Source organism: Gadus morhua, chromosome 8, assembly GCF_902167405.1.
Source record: "Gadus morhua chromosome 8, gadMor3.0, whole genome shotgun sequence".
NCBI classification, from domain to species: Eukaryota; Metazoa; Chordata; class Actinopteri; order Gadiformes; family Gadidae; genus Gadus; species Gadus morhua.
Genome location: NC_044055.1, coordinates 25,820,254 through 25,835,510, shown reverse-complemented (window position 1 = coordinate 25,835,510; position 15,257 = coordinate 25,820,254).

The window sequence follows — 15,257 nt, the reverse complement described above, 5'->3', positions numbered from 1 at the left end:
ATCCTGGGATTTATAGCGGTTGCAAGTACAAACGAGCAGAGCCCGGCTGTTTCCCAAAGTGAAGGCTGCAGCCTTGCTAGGACGCGTCCTTGCTAGTCGCGTCCTATGGAGATGAGACTAGAGTGCTAGCTCGAGTGCTTCCTAGCGTTTGTAATGTCGGACTTTGGGAACGACTTGGTAGTGTGGAAGCGCTACCGCTTTTTAATACTGCGTGTCCGCTTGTAAACACATGTGCGCTTATGAATAAAACATGGCAGCAATCAAGCTGATCGATATTTGACTTTTGTCTGTTATGAATGCGGTCATGTCTCCTTCGCATGGAGCCTCTTTGGGGAAGTCACAAAAGCTTTGTTGTGGTTGATCGAATTGTCTTTATTAAAAGGTAAATCCATTCAATTTTTATAAAACTAAGTGAAATTGGCTGAGAACTTAATTCATGCATCACATTTACAGTACGGTTGATTACTATTATGCAGGGGGAAAAAGACAAAGAGATGATAAACGTGTATTTATTTGGATATATTATTTAACTGATCTGATTCATTCATTCATATATGCCTACAATCTACCAGTGCTTTGAACACATAAGTATATCATATAAAATACAATTATATACGTTCATTAAAAATTACAAACATTGCAAATGATCGGTTGTGCATTAATTTTACAACATTGTATAGTGGCACTATCCCTTCCACCGGTAAACAAATGTTTGTGCGCCACCCTAACGCATCGTGCCCACTGCACCGTCAGTCAACGGACGTGGGAAGGCGTGGCTGACGGATGGGGGAGTAGTCTTTGCAGAGGCATCCGTCAGCCAATCAAATCGCTTCGCCGGGTTCTTCCCGCTTCTTCCTGCTTGTTGCGAGGCAAGATGACCCGCTTTCCCGCTTTCCAGTATCGTAAGAGCCCGAGTCGCGTCACAGTGCTTAAATTTGCATACGAGGTCTGATTGGATGATGGAACCGTCGCTGCCGAAAAAGTTGAACATTTTTCAACTTTCTGACGGTGGCGAACGCTCCAACTGAACGGACGGATCCACAATGCATTGCGCGTCCGTCCCCATTCAAAGTCAATGGGCAACGGTCAACTGACGGAGGTAGTGGGCACGGGGCGTAAGGCGAACAAAAGCCTCCGTTTGCTGGGCTGACACTAAAAAAAACGATTCAACACAAACATAAATAGGTATACATAAATAATGTAATCTTGTGAGCGAGTAAATTTACATTGGTGACAGTGGTGTTTAACACCAGCTACGTCCATGCAAAATATAGCAACGTATCATTAAGTTGCAAAAACGTTTGAAAAGTGGCACAGGTCTTTATTTGCATTAACATGATGAATCTATAAAAAGCAATACGGCACAAAATATTTCTTTGTGTACTGTATTTATATTTTCCTGCAGGCCCTTTTATTTTTTATATAGCCTAGTTATGTATGGCCAAAGTCATCATCATCTCATTTTCGTCCGCTTATCCGGGGTCGGGTCGCGGGGGGAGCAGCTCAAGCAGGGGGCCCCAGACTTCCCTTTCCCGGGCCACATTGACCAGCTCTGACGGGGGGATCCCGAGGCGTTCCCAGGCCAGTGTTGAGATATAATCTCTCCACCTAGTCCTGGGTCTTCCCCGAGGTCTCCTCCCCACTGGACGTGCCTGAAACACCTCCCAAGGAAGGCGCCCAGTGGGCATCCTTGCCAGATGCCTGAACCACCTCAGCTGACTCCTTTCTAAGTAAAGGAGCAGCGGCTCTAATCCGAGTTCCTCACGGATGGCTGAGCTTCTCACCCTATCCCTAAGGGAGACGCCAGCCACCCTTCTGAGAAAACTCATCTCGGCCGCTTGTACCCGCGATCTCGTCCTTTCGGGTATCACCCAGCCCTCATGACCATTGGTGAGGATAGAAACGAAGATCGACTGGTAGATCGAGAGCTTTGCCTTGCGGCTCAGCTCTCCCTTCGTTACAACGGTGCGGTAAAGCGAACGCAATACCGCCCCCGCTGCTCAGATTCTCCGGCCAATCTCACGCTCCATAGTACCCTCACTCGCGAACAAGACCCCGAGGTACTTGAACTCCTTCACTTGGGCTAAGGACTCATTTCCTACCTGGAGTAAGCAATCCACTGGTTTCCTGCTAAGAGTCATGGCCTCAGATTTAGCGGTGCTGATCCTCATCCCAGCCGCATCACACTCGGCCGCCAGCCGATCAAGTGATGCATGGCCAAAGTACATGGGCATAATGGAATTTCTTCCATTTCTTGTGTTCAATGTTCAATGTGTTATACATGGTAGGTACGGTATGACCACCTTAAATAATAAGTGTGTGTCTGTGTGTGTGTGTTTATATGCGTATATATGTGTATGTATAGGCCTATGTGTATATATTAGAGCTGTCAGTTAAACGCGTTATTAACGGCGTTAACGCAAACCAAATTTAACGGCGTTAAAAATTTTATCGCGCGATTAACGCAATTACTTTATAAAAAAAAAAAAAAACTTTTTTTTTTTTTTTTTTTCTTTGGCTCAAAACAAAGAAGCAGTAGCCTGACTGCTATGTTCAAATGACATTTGTTCAAAGCAGTCGTTTAATTGCACTATAGGCTCTTTTTTTGTATCGTCCTGTTTTGATCAGTGTATATGCCAATGTTGTTATCAATAAAAAATAATTTGCACAAGGCAAGCCGATGCACTTCACCATGTTGATAAGAGAATTAAAATGAGAAGAATTATGGGACAAAAAAATCAAGGGATATTTAGCATAGAAAAATAATTTGCGATTAATCGCGATTAATTAGAGTCAACTATGACATTAATGCGATTAATCACGATTAAATATTTTAATCGCTTGACAGCTCTAGTATATATATGTAGTGTGCTGTCTATGTGGACCTTCCTGTGTCTTGAATAAAGTTATAATAATAATAATAATAATACAGTTAATGTCCCGCTCAATATAATTTCATCTGTCATTGGCTATTTTTCGAAAATAATGGTAGTTTAAAAAAGAAATGCCTCGTAAATGTGCAATGATAAACTGCTCTAACAGTGGAAACGGATTGTCCGTCTTTTCGTTTCCCAAGGACAGAAAAGGGTAACGTTTTTGCTTGCTCCTGTATGACTGGTCCTAGGCTACCTGAGCCCGGATAAAATCGCGAGTGTCGAGACTCAAGCACTTAACTTACCTTAACCGATTGTTCCATACAAATTGTTTGTTAACGATTTAACAACTTCAACATCTGCTATTACTCCAGTTCTTTTTTTGTAGGACTTACTTGGGCTAATGACCTTGCACAGAGCGAAAACCATCTACACCACTGGTCATTGATTGCTATGCATTCACTGATCTTTACAGATGGGTTTGTTTTAAGCCATTGAATATAATTGCTCTGCCCTGCAACACATTATAAGCTACGCATGTTTGTTAAATGAGAAATATGGTCTGGGTCACATTGAAACAGTAACAGTTGTATAACAGTAATTATCTAAACATTAGCCTATACCAACATTGCAACAGGCAAGTTTATTCAAACATCACAATAACAAGAACACAATAAGAACTAATAGTAAATAAAATTAAAAAAGATAAATTATTTAACAACACTAAACATACAGAACAGAGACAGGGAAAAAGGACAGAGGAAGAAGACTTCTCCGTTGTCACAGCATCAATGTCCAACTGTAGAGATCAAGAAAGGAAGTGGCATGAGGAGGAGCACAACAGAACACTGTTCTCTAGGAAATTGTTTACTGATGTAAACTTAATGGATGCAGTTTTAAAATTATGATTCTAATCCAGGTTTCTATTTCAGGAGAAAGAAATGGCTCATAATCGTTACTAAAAAAAAAGCTTTATCATCGGCACTAGTGAGGATTAAAAAAAAACACTCTGTAAGTTACATACATATGTAAAACATTTGCGCATTTCTTTTTTTTACATTAGCTCACTTAAACTCGGTAACTAGTAAGCAAGAAAAAGCCTTACCTCCAACAGCTGGTATTATCGTTGCGGGAAGTGCTTCAGAAACTGCCGTAAAGCAGTACCTCTGACAGTGTGACGTCATCGCATTTTTTGAACACCTTTTTAGAACAGATAGGCCTACGTGACCTTAAAAAATGCAATATTCAGCTGAGTTTATTATTTTAGCCCCACCTTTTGAAATCAACTTTCAAATTACTTGACAAAAAATTACATCGTGAGAAAAGTGGATTTTGAGGATAAAACCCCATAGGCTCCCATTCATTCTGGACTCGCCTACGAGCGCCCCGCATGGACAGAGATTATTACTGCAACCATTCGAGAAAACCGGAACTAACCAGCGAGTGCCCATTCTGCTCATATTAGACATTCTCTGACACGAGCCACCTCCGATGCATGCTCGGTGAAACCATGGACATAATAAAGGATGGACCACAGACTGGAAAATGGCCGCCCATTCATTCCTATACAAACTGCTCAGTGGCGCAGGGTAACATACAGGAGCGATTTGCTTCTGCGTTATGGGGCCAAGACACGTGACCTAGTCTGTGACGTACCGGATGCAGAGATCTTCTTCTTCTTCTAGTTTAGTGGATGATCATAGTTTTTCCCCATATACCGCCACCTACTGGACTACTACACAGGAGTTTGTGACAAGGACGTTGGCAAATGATACTTTAAATCATAAAAGTAAATTCAAAGAAAAAGCCAAACTAACGAAACAAAATAAACAAAATAAAACAAACTAACAAAAGAAATGAATAAATAAAAATAAAAAAGGCACCCAGTGCAACTTTATGTAAACATTCAATGAAAAATAAACATTCAATTTCTAGTCTTTTTTACACGTAGTAAGTTTTAACAACTCCATACCATTACATATCGACATTCAAGGAGCAAAGATGAGACGTCGCTGTGTGGTGAGAACTGATAGAAAATCGTAAACAACAACAATCGCCGGTGGGGAGAAGCCATTTTTCCATTGACTGGAAGCCTGCTTTATTTATTGTAGGTTACAAAAAATAAAGAAAATGGCGGCATTGTTGTTGTTATCGATTTTCTATCAGTTCTCACCACACAACGACGTCTCATCTTTGCTGCTTGAATGTCGGTATGTAATGGTATGGAGTTATTGAAACTTACTACGTGTAAAAAAGACTAGAAATTGAATGTTTATTTTTAAGCCTCGAAAGTTGCACTGGGTGCCTTTAAGGTTAGATTCTTCTAATTAGGTTAGTGTCTTTTAGCTAATTTATCAGCAATTTCATTGCCATATATTCCATGGTGGGCTGGAATCCAACAGAACTGAATAACACATGCAGCCATTTGGACACCATTCTATGATAGCTGATAACCAAGGTACACACTGTAATACTATAATCAAGAGGACATACAGGCAGTTCAAATAAAAAGAGATAGAACTTTATTGATCTGGAAACTTCATAAATATGTGAGATTGCTCCATATAATACCATAGTAACATAGTAAACGTATGTAGGCCTAAAAAATTCAGTTCAATGTTATTGCTTAAGAAACAGATTCCTTCCAACTAACTATTTACGAAAAATGCAATCAATAATTTATATAAAAGTAAATGTTTACATATCGACCAGCAACGAAGTTGGAGTAGCCTAGGCCTACCCAAATAATGAATTGTAATACACCAACATTGTCAACTGTCATACATAGCTAACCATAACCCTTTCATACATAGCTAAACAAGCAAATGAAAATGAAATACCTACCAACGCAACTGAAATGTTAATATTAGACAATTAACAATATTATGAAAATTACGTAGGTCTCCCATAATCATTCAGGTAATCAATACGTCCGTGCCTGTTACAGCTATTTCAATGATATGTGTGTTATATATCTGTGTTCAATGCCATTCATATTAAGTAAAAGGACAAATCTCAGACTTTGGAAGTTAATGGAGTTAATGGAAGTTAATTCGGAATTTAATTTAATTCGGAAGTTAATGGAGCCGTGCACTTCAAAATAGGTCCATAGCAAGGAGTTGTTTGTTTCAGTACAACTCCTTTCAGCTGCCCACCCAACATAAACTGCTAATAAAACGCTTGAGGAGGCGTTTTGAAAAGAAAAAACTTACATTTTTTTAGAACAGGGTAGAAATATAATTATGAGCCTTTGATTGATATCCAGACATTTTTTGCGCAGACACAATCCTGTTCCCCACTTGTATTGGAGTGGACGGCGATATCTACTTCTGGGCCACATGAAATGACGGACCCCCGTCCACAGCCAGCTTAAACAGCTGCAATACCAGGCTTGGCCTCTGAGCACTGGTGGATTGCGGAAGTATGCGCCTATCCTGGGGGCCTGGGGGGAAACGGCGAGATCGAGCATGCATCAAGAACACTTCCGGGTTTTACGACAGTCCTCGCTTGATGCGTACATCGAATTGGAACAGTGCTCGGGCAACGACTGATGTCGTTTCACGAGTCCACGAGCACGCACAAGTACGCGAATTGAGAAACGGCCATGGTTGGTGTCATTTGTGCAATTTGACAAAACTGCACATGCACCTGCTAAATAAAAGTTGACAACAAACATTATCTCTGTCCTTACTAGCGAATATTAATTTAGAATGTACAACTGTTCCTTGAACTCTTAAATCAGATAAACAAAACCTGCAGCTATCGTTCAGAGAAATCTTCACGCTTCATCTTGACCGTTTCTCAATTCGCATACTTGTGCGTGCTCGTGTGCTCATGGACTCGTGAAACGTCATCAGTCGTTGCCCGAGCACTGTTCCAATTCGAAGCACGCATCAAGCGAGTACTGTCGTAAAACCCGGAAGTGTTCTTGATGCGTGCTCGATCTCGCCGTTTCACCGAGCATGCATCGGAGGTGGCATGTGTGTGCTTGCAACCGCTATAAATCCCAGGATGCATTTCGCACTCGCAGCAGTACGATGGCGGACAATATGGAGAGAAGGGCCGCTGGGCAGGCCCTTTCTGCGCCGTACAGGTGTCGCAGCAGTGGACATGCAACTCCACGTCCCGTGGACAGCCCGGCCAGTAGAACCGCCCCCGCAGGCAGCAGGGTCTTGGCGTTCCCGTAGTGCCCCGCTCCCACCGAGCCGTGGACCAGCTGCAGCACCTGGGGACGAAGCGCACGGTGCAGAAGGTTTTTCTTACCCCTAGGGTCCTGCCAGCTGTGGTGGACCACCCCGTTGTGGAGCCGGAGGCATCCCCACTGGGAGTGGTAGGCCTTCACCTCACGCCCTCGTGCCGACACCTCCGGCCAGCTGGGCCGCTGCCCCGCCTCCAGCCAGTCCCTCACCAACGCCAGGGTCTCATCGGCCCGCTGCTGCTGCTCCAACTGACTCGCCGTCAGCAGGAGCCAACCCTCCGCCTCACCGATGGTCTGGTCAGCCTCGGTGGTCTGGAGAGCCACCACCATCGGAGACTCATGGACCCGCTCCTCCTGTCGCAGGCAGTAGCGACACTCCAGGACCGCACAGGGCCGCCGGGAGAGTGCGTCGGCGTTGTTGTGTATACGCCCCGCCCGATGCTGGATCTCAAAGTCGTATTCTTGCAGAATCTCCAGCCATCGAGCCACATGAGGGACTCATGGTCGGTGGGAGTTGTGGTGGACGCTGCCGGGGACGCTGGGGCGAGGTCCAGGCCTGGAAACACTCTTCCTCGTCGTCCTCGTCCTCGTCCCGCTCGTAGTCCGCCTGCCGGACGTGAGGTCGGGGGGCACCGGACGGCTGTAGGTCGGACAGCTCCTGCTCCGCCCGTTCCGCCAGCTCAAGAGCCACATCGAGGTTCGGGGGCCCGGCGAGGCGGACGTGCCGTCCCAGCCGCGGCGGGGCAAGTCCTCGGAGGAACGATTGAAGGGCTAGTTCCTCCCTAGCCGCAGCAGGGAAGTCTGGGTAGCCTCGTTGGGCGTACAGCAGTACGTCCGCTGCGTAGGCCCCCAAACGTTCCCCCTCCCGGCGGCGTCGGCTGGTCAGCAACTCCCGGCTGTGGCTCACGACCCTCCGCTGCCCGAAACGCCTCTCCAAGGCCAGGGTCAGGGCCTGGAGGTCCAGCTGGTCTGCTGGGGCCAGGTCCAGCAGAACCTGCAACGCCGTTCCCTCCAAAGCTAGGGCAAGCTGGGCGGCGGACTCGTCCATACCCCAGCCGTAGTATCGCGCGGCGATCCTCAACTGCGCCAGGTAAGGTTCCAGTGGCGTTGCTCCAGAAAACTTGGGCAGCCTGGCCACCAGGTGGCGACCGACCGCCGCCGATCCTGCGACACCGCCAACGGCCACTGGATGGCGGTATTGTGCCGCCGTCGCGCCAAGCCATTCCTCCGAGTCTTCCTCCTTTGGACGCGTCATGTCGGAAAACGTGTCTTTTTCCATAATCCCACTTCTGACACCAATGTAGCGCCGACCAGGAAGAACAGGGAGTCCAGTGTTGCCAACTCTTCAGGAAGGAAAGTAGCTATTGGCTCTCCTAAAAGTCGCCAGAAGTCGCTAGATGACGTCATCGCCTAATTTGCATAACTGGAAGTATAAAAAAAAAAAAAAATCTTTTTTTGCTTAGTCCCAATTTTTTTTACCATAAATGGCAGCGTTGTTTGAGCTGAACTGTAAGGCTTTGCCTTTAAAATATGCTTTTGGGTTGAACTGTGTTTCTTGACATCACTGAGTTTGGCACAGAAATCGACCTTGCAATAGCTGCAGTATGCTCGTTTCCCGATATCGATGGATCTTCGCTCGTAAGATGGTGCGAAAGGTGGATCTTTCGAACCATCGATAATTTCTTTGGAGCGTTTCCCGAAACTCCTCTTAACGTGAACGCGCATTCGCTGCACTCAAGACGATCGTAGGATTGTACCTGTCCATTGACATGGTGCTGAAACGGGCTATGACGCAGGGGGAGACGCAGGAATGTCGGAGGAAAATGGGGTTAAAAAGGGTTAAAATATCTCCCCATCAAGGCCAACCGCAGAGTAGCCTACGAAAAGAATAGATTGCAATAATATGAATGCTAAAGATATTAAAACACAATTGATTAAGCCTAGGCCGACATATATATCAGTCCTAATCCTGAGCGCACGATCGGGAGGTGGAAGTTGCGCTTTAGATGCCTTGACAAGTCCAGCGGAGGGCTCCAGTTTTCGCCGGCCAAGTCATGCGCTGTGATATGTGTGACAGCTATGTTGCACAACATTGCAGCTAAGGCTGGGGTAGCTTTGGTTGAACCGGAGGACATTGAGGACGATGACGACGAGGAAGATCGGTGTGAGGACGGCCTCCCTCATAACTACGCGGCTGGTTTTCATGCACGTCGAAGAGTGGTTGAGACTTTTTTTTAACCCCCTCCACCCTCCCACATGTCACTAAACATTCCCGTCAACGTGACCAATCCCCACCATATCCCAGCCTTTTGCCTGCTCCTTTGCTTGTTTTGTATAAAAAAAAAAAAATTTTTTTTTTTAATTTTATGTATTTATTTATTTATTTATTTTTTTTACATTATTTTATGCTACGTTTTATGTGTAGCCTATGTCAGTCTGCACAAATCCCCCCCACTTTCTCTCGCACATTTTAAGTGCCCTGCCTGCTCAAACATTTCCTGGACTGTCTCTCTCAAACTAAGAACATAATGGCCCACATTAGACTCAGACGCACGTGATACACCATTACCAATGTGTTATAATAAAACGCATTCAATACTAGGAATGTCCGCTGGCTACGCCACTGAGGCTATAGTAGGCTAACGAGGCTCTTAGCGTCCTACGAGTACCCTGGAGCACTCGTTAGCTACTCGTGACTCGTGAGCGTTTTTAAGAGGTTCGTTACCAAAGATGTGTTGGGAAAAATAACCTGCTGAGTACATCACATGTGCATTATTGAGGATGAGGATGAGGCTAACTCCTACCCTAGCCTGATGAGCACATCACATGGCAGACACATTACAATATAGTCAACTCTTGCTCTAACCCAACGAACACATAACACAAATATGATAATATAGTCAGGTCAAGGCCGGAGCCGAAGGCCCCATTTCCCCATCCAGGCAAATGGTAGACACTCAGACAATGCACCAGTCATCCTCAAGAACGGGAGAGCCACATTAATTTATCACACAGGAGACATTTTGAGAGCTCTCCCCTGTTAGGAGGAACCAAGAGATACACCTGCCCATACCAGGGCCTGAGAGCCACATTAAATTATCCCACAGGAGACACTTCGGGGGGGCGCTCCCCCGTTTTAATTTATCACACAGGAGACATTTTGAGAGCTCTCCCCCGTTAGGAGGAACACAAGAAGATACACATGCACATACCAGGGCCTGAGAGCCAAGGTCAAGCAAAAACACACAGAACCACGCACACCTCAAACGCACACACCTCATCGAGAGGAGGATACAGCATAAACTGTATCACACAGGGACTCTTCATCTTCTTCTGAAGCAGACCTTCCACGGAGGCGAAGCTCTGATTAGGGACTTAGACATATTCGATCTCTCACGCTTTATGACTCAGTATAACCGTTGCCACTTTACTTAATAAATCCAAGGTCCTCGTGCCGACAGACTTTATTACCTCTCCGTCTCATTTAATCTGGTCCAGTAACTAGACAGACCGTTTTTCCCCTCAATTTGGTGACCCCGACGTGATCCTTTCTGAATTGAACCGCAACTGGGAAACGAGAGACGGAGAGCGGCACGACCTCGGGACCCCGGAGCACCGGACCGATTCCTGCAGTCTCACCTCGCGGCCGCCCAACAAAAGGTAGGCAGAACCTGTTGATAAAATCCAAACTCTGCATAGTTATATAGGAACCACATTAGGAGGTGAGACTGTGAGAGCGGTTCGCTACGGGATATCTCGTGGGGACGAATAGGACTGCATCCCAGCATTTCCCCATAAACCCGAAACGCGTGACACATCGAATATCGGCTCGTTGCATGGTGAAGGAATACCCACGAGACCATAGGGCCTATAAGAATCGGGCATAGTGATACAAGACTACCGATGGCCAAGTAATGGATGTGTAATAAATACACCTGTGCCTTAAGGGGGTTAGAGTCCCTCGGGTGGGGTTAGAGTCCCCACCTATGTCTTAAGGGGGTTAGAGTCCCTCGGGTGGGGTTAGAGTCCCCACCTATGTCTTAAAGGGGGTTAGAGTCCCTCGGGTGGGGTTAGAGTCCCCACCTGTGTCTTAAGGGGGTTAGAGTCCCTCGGGTGGGGTTAGAGTCCCCACCTATGTCTTAAAGGGGGTTAGAGTCCCTCGGGTGGGGTTAGAGTCCCCACCTATGTCTTAAAGGGGGTTAGAGTCCCTCGGGTGGGGTTAGAGTCCCCACCTATGTCTTAAAGGGGGTTAGAGTCCCTCGGGTGGGGTTAGAGTCCCCACCTATTTCTTAAATGGGGTTAGAGTCCCTCGGGTGGGGTTAGAGTCCCCACCTGTGTCTTAAAGGGGGTTAGATTCCCTCGGGTGGGGTTAGAGTCCCCACCTGTGTCTTAAAGGGGGTTAGAGTCCCTCGGGTGGGGTTAGAGTCCCCACCTATGTCTTAAAGGGGGTTAGAGTCCCTCGGGTGGGGTTAGAGTCCCCACCTATTTCTTAAATGGGGTTAGAGTCCCTCGGGTGGGGTTAGAGTCCCCACCTGTGTCTTAAAGGGGGTTAGATTCCCTCGGGTGGGGTTAGAGTCCCCACCTGTGTCTTAAAGGGGGTTAGAGTCCCTCGGGTGGGGTTAGAGTCCCCACCTGTGTCTTAAAGGGGGTTAGAGTCCCTCGGGTGGGGTTAGAGTCCCCACCTGTGTCTTAAAGGGGGTTAGAGTCCCTCGGGTGGGGTTAGAGTCCCCTTCTTTGTTTGTGTCAGGGTGTGGGTGTCTCCCTGTGTTTCCCTCCTGTGTTGATTACTGTTCCCTCCCCTAATGTGTCTCAGCTGCTCCTCGTTGTGTTTGTTATTTAAGCCCTCGTCTTTCCTTTGTTCGTTGTGCTGTCATTGTGGTTTGTGTGTGGTTTGCTGTGGTTAGTGTTGGTTGTAGTCCTGCGTGTTCCGTGTTCCTTGTTCCCTTTCGAGTTCCCTGTTGTCTCCCGAGTTCCGAGTTGTCTCCCGAGTTCCCCGATACCTGTGCCTTAGCCTTTAGGTCTGAATAAAGTGCAGTTTCCCTCAATACCGTCTGCGTTTGGGTCCTACCTGCCTGCCTGCACCGCCAGCATACCCTAACAGAATGACAGCACCCCGATGGGACCCAGCGGACGCTCAATTTGGCCGTAAGTTGGAGGATTTACTAGCCAAAATAAATAAGACAATGGAGCGCTGGGAGGGTGTGGGGAACCACCCGGTTCCTCCTGGTACTCCAGCTCCCGCACTGACTCCGGTCCCCGAGCCCTGTCCGGTTCCTGAGCCCACTCCTCGCTTTCCGGCGTGGTACCGGCCTGTTCGCCTGCTTGAGGTGGTCCGTCCTCCGCTTCTGCCTGGCCTTCTACCAGAGGGGACCCGCCCTCTACCTGGCCTTCCACCAGAGGGGACCCGCCCTCTGCCTGGCCTTCTACCAGAGGGGACCCGCCCTCTACCCTGTCCACCAGAGGGGACCCGCCCTCTACCTGGCCTTCTACCAGAGGGGACCCGCCCTCTACCTGGCCTTCTACCAGAGGGGACCCGCCCTCTACCTGGCCTTCTACCAGAGGGGACCCGCCCTCTGCCTGGCCTTCTACCAGAGGGGACCCGCCCTCTACCTGGCCTTCCACCAGAGGGGACCCGCCCTCTGCCTGGCCTTCTACCAGAGGGGACCCGCCCTCTACCCTGTCCACCAGAGGGGACCCGCCCCCTGCCTGGCCTGCCTCCTGAAGGGACCCGCCCTCTACCTGGCCTTCCACCAGAGGGGACCCGCCCTCTGCCTGGCCTTCTACCAGAGGGGACCCGCCCTCTACCCTGTCCACCAGAGGGGACCCGTCCCCTGCCTGGCCTGCCTCCTGAAGGGACCCGCCCTCTACCTGGCCTTCCTCCTGAGGGGACCCGCCCTCTACCTGGCCTTCCTCTTGAGGGGACCCGCCCTCTACCTGGCCTGCCTCCTGAGGGGACCCGCCCTCTACCTGGCCTGCCTCCTGAGGGGACTCGCCCCCTACCTGGCCTTCCACCAGAGGGGACCCGCCCTCTGCCTGGCCCTCCTCCTGAGGGGACCCGCCCTCTACCTGGCCTGCCTCCTGAGGGGACCCGCCCTCTACCTGGCCTGCCTCCTGAGGGGACCCGCCCTCTACCTGGCCTTCCTCCTGAGGAGACCCGCCCTCTACCTGGCCTTCCTCTTGAGGGGACCCGCCCTCTACCTCGCCTTCGCCGGCCTCCTGAAGGGTTCCGCCTTCACCGCTGCCGGCCTTCTGAGGGGGTTCTGTGCCACTGCAGGTCTCCTGAGGGACTGAGCCCTCATCGTCCTTGCCGCCGGCCTCCTGAAGGGTTCCGCCTTCACTCTGCCTCTGCTTGCCCCCCAGGCTGTCCGCCTGAGGCTCCCTGCCATGCCCTGGGGCAGTTTTCTTGACGCCCGCCTGACGTCCCTCGGCTCTGCCGCAGGGACTGACGGACAGACACCTGAACTGTTTGTTATTTAAGCCCTCGTCTTTCCTTTGTTCGTTGTGCTGTCATTGTGGTTTGTGTGTGGTTTGCTGTGGTTAGTGTTGGTTGTAGTCCTGCGTGTTCCGTGTTCCTTGTTCCCTTTCGAGTTCCCTGTTGTCTCCCGAGTTCCGAGTTGTCTCCCGAGTTCCCCGATACCTGTGCCTTAGCCTTTAGGTCTGAATGAAGTGCCGTTTCCCTCAATACCGTCTGCGTTTGGGTCCTACCTGCCTGCCTGCACCGCCAGCATACCCTAACAGTTTGTGTATTAAATAATTCTATGTAGAGAAGAAGGTTAGAGTCCTTTATCAGGGTTAGAGTCCCTTTGCAGAGGAAACGGTATGCCTGGGGCATGAGTGGCACCCAGAGGAAAAAGGTAAATGAGAATAAGATAAACTAGGCTCGTTGCGTGGTGAAAGAACACCCTCGAGGCCTATGGCTCGCCGCCCTTGATAAGTGAAACTGAGGAGCCCGAAGAAGCACGACGATTTCTTGGCCATATATTCATTGCATATGCAGGGACTGACGGACAGACACCTGAACTGACGCAGACTAGGGATAGCAGAGACCTCTCACCCCCACCTTCACGACCAGAGAGACAGTGTGTGTATGCGCGTGAGAGAGAGAGACAGAATGAGCCGTGTGTGAAGTCAGTGTGAATGTGCGTTTGTGTGAGAGGGAGCGAGAGAGATAGCAAGGAGAGATAGCAAGGAGAGCTAAAGTCGGAGGACGATCGAGAGGGACCATTTTACCTCTCGACAGTTGGAGGTAGCGATAGAGTGCGTGTTTTTCTAACAATGAACGGTTGTTTCAGGACCACGAGAAGGGACTCTGTATGGTTTTCAGGCCCAGAGTGTAATCCCCTTTCCCATATGTGTAGTCCTCCCATTTGAGGTCCCCGTCCACCATATTTGAAGTCCTCTACTCCACCTCATGTTGTAGTTCCCCTCCCTAGAATTGTATGGAAGTTAGAACCTGTGAGGGTGTTTTGGTTCGGCCTGACGAGGCCTGTACCAATTTCGGTGGTCAGCTTCGTAGTTTTGTGTATATAGAAATTTGGAAAGGGGGAGCAGTATTAAGTTATTTATAATAAAGTGAAAAGTTATTTGTGAATGAAGGGACAGAAGGATCTTTTTGTGTGTGAGAGATAGTTATTAGGCCTTGTTCCATAATGGGGAGTTCAGGATGTTGCATTCCAGGCTTATCTTTTAACAGTCCTAGGTGCTGCTTGACCCTAAGGGGAGTGAGGAAGAATAAGAGAGAGAACACATTTCACCCCCATTTGTCGACCTACACCATTAAGGCAGTACAGAGAGACACACTAACACACAGTACAGAGAAAGGAAATAGAGAGTGTGTTCAACTGAAAGCGTGTGGTGGCCATACGCCATAAAATACCACATATCCAAGGAATACAGGTAGAGCTCTTTTGAGTTTTCAGGCTTTGATAAATTTGTAGTTCCCCGTCTGCCATGTTTGAAGTTCTCTGTAGTCTCTGTCCATAGGTTTCACCTGAACAACCCCTCTGCTGGCAGAGAAAAGGAACTACCACTGGTTTCTCCCACACCCAGCCCCCGGAGCACGCGCGCTTCAAGGCGTTATGGCCGCACCCAACGTGGGAGGGAGACACGCAGAGAGAGAGAGAAGCCACATTCCACCCTTATCTGTTGTCTTGCACCAAACAGCACCCCGTACTGAGGAGGGAGAG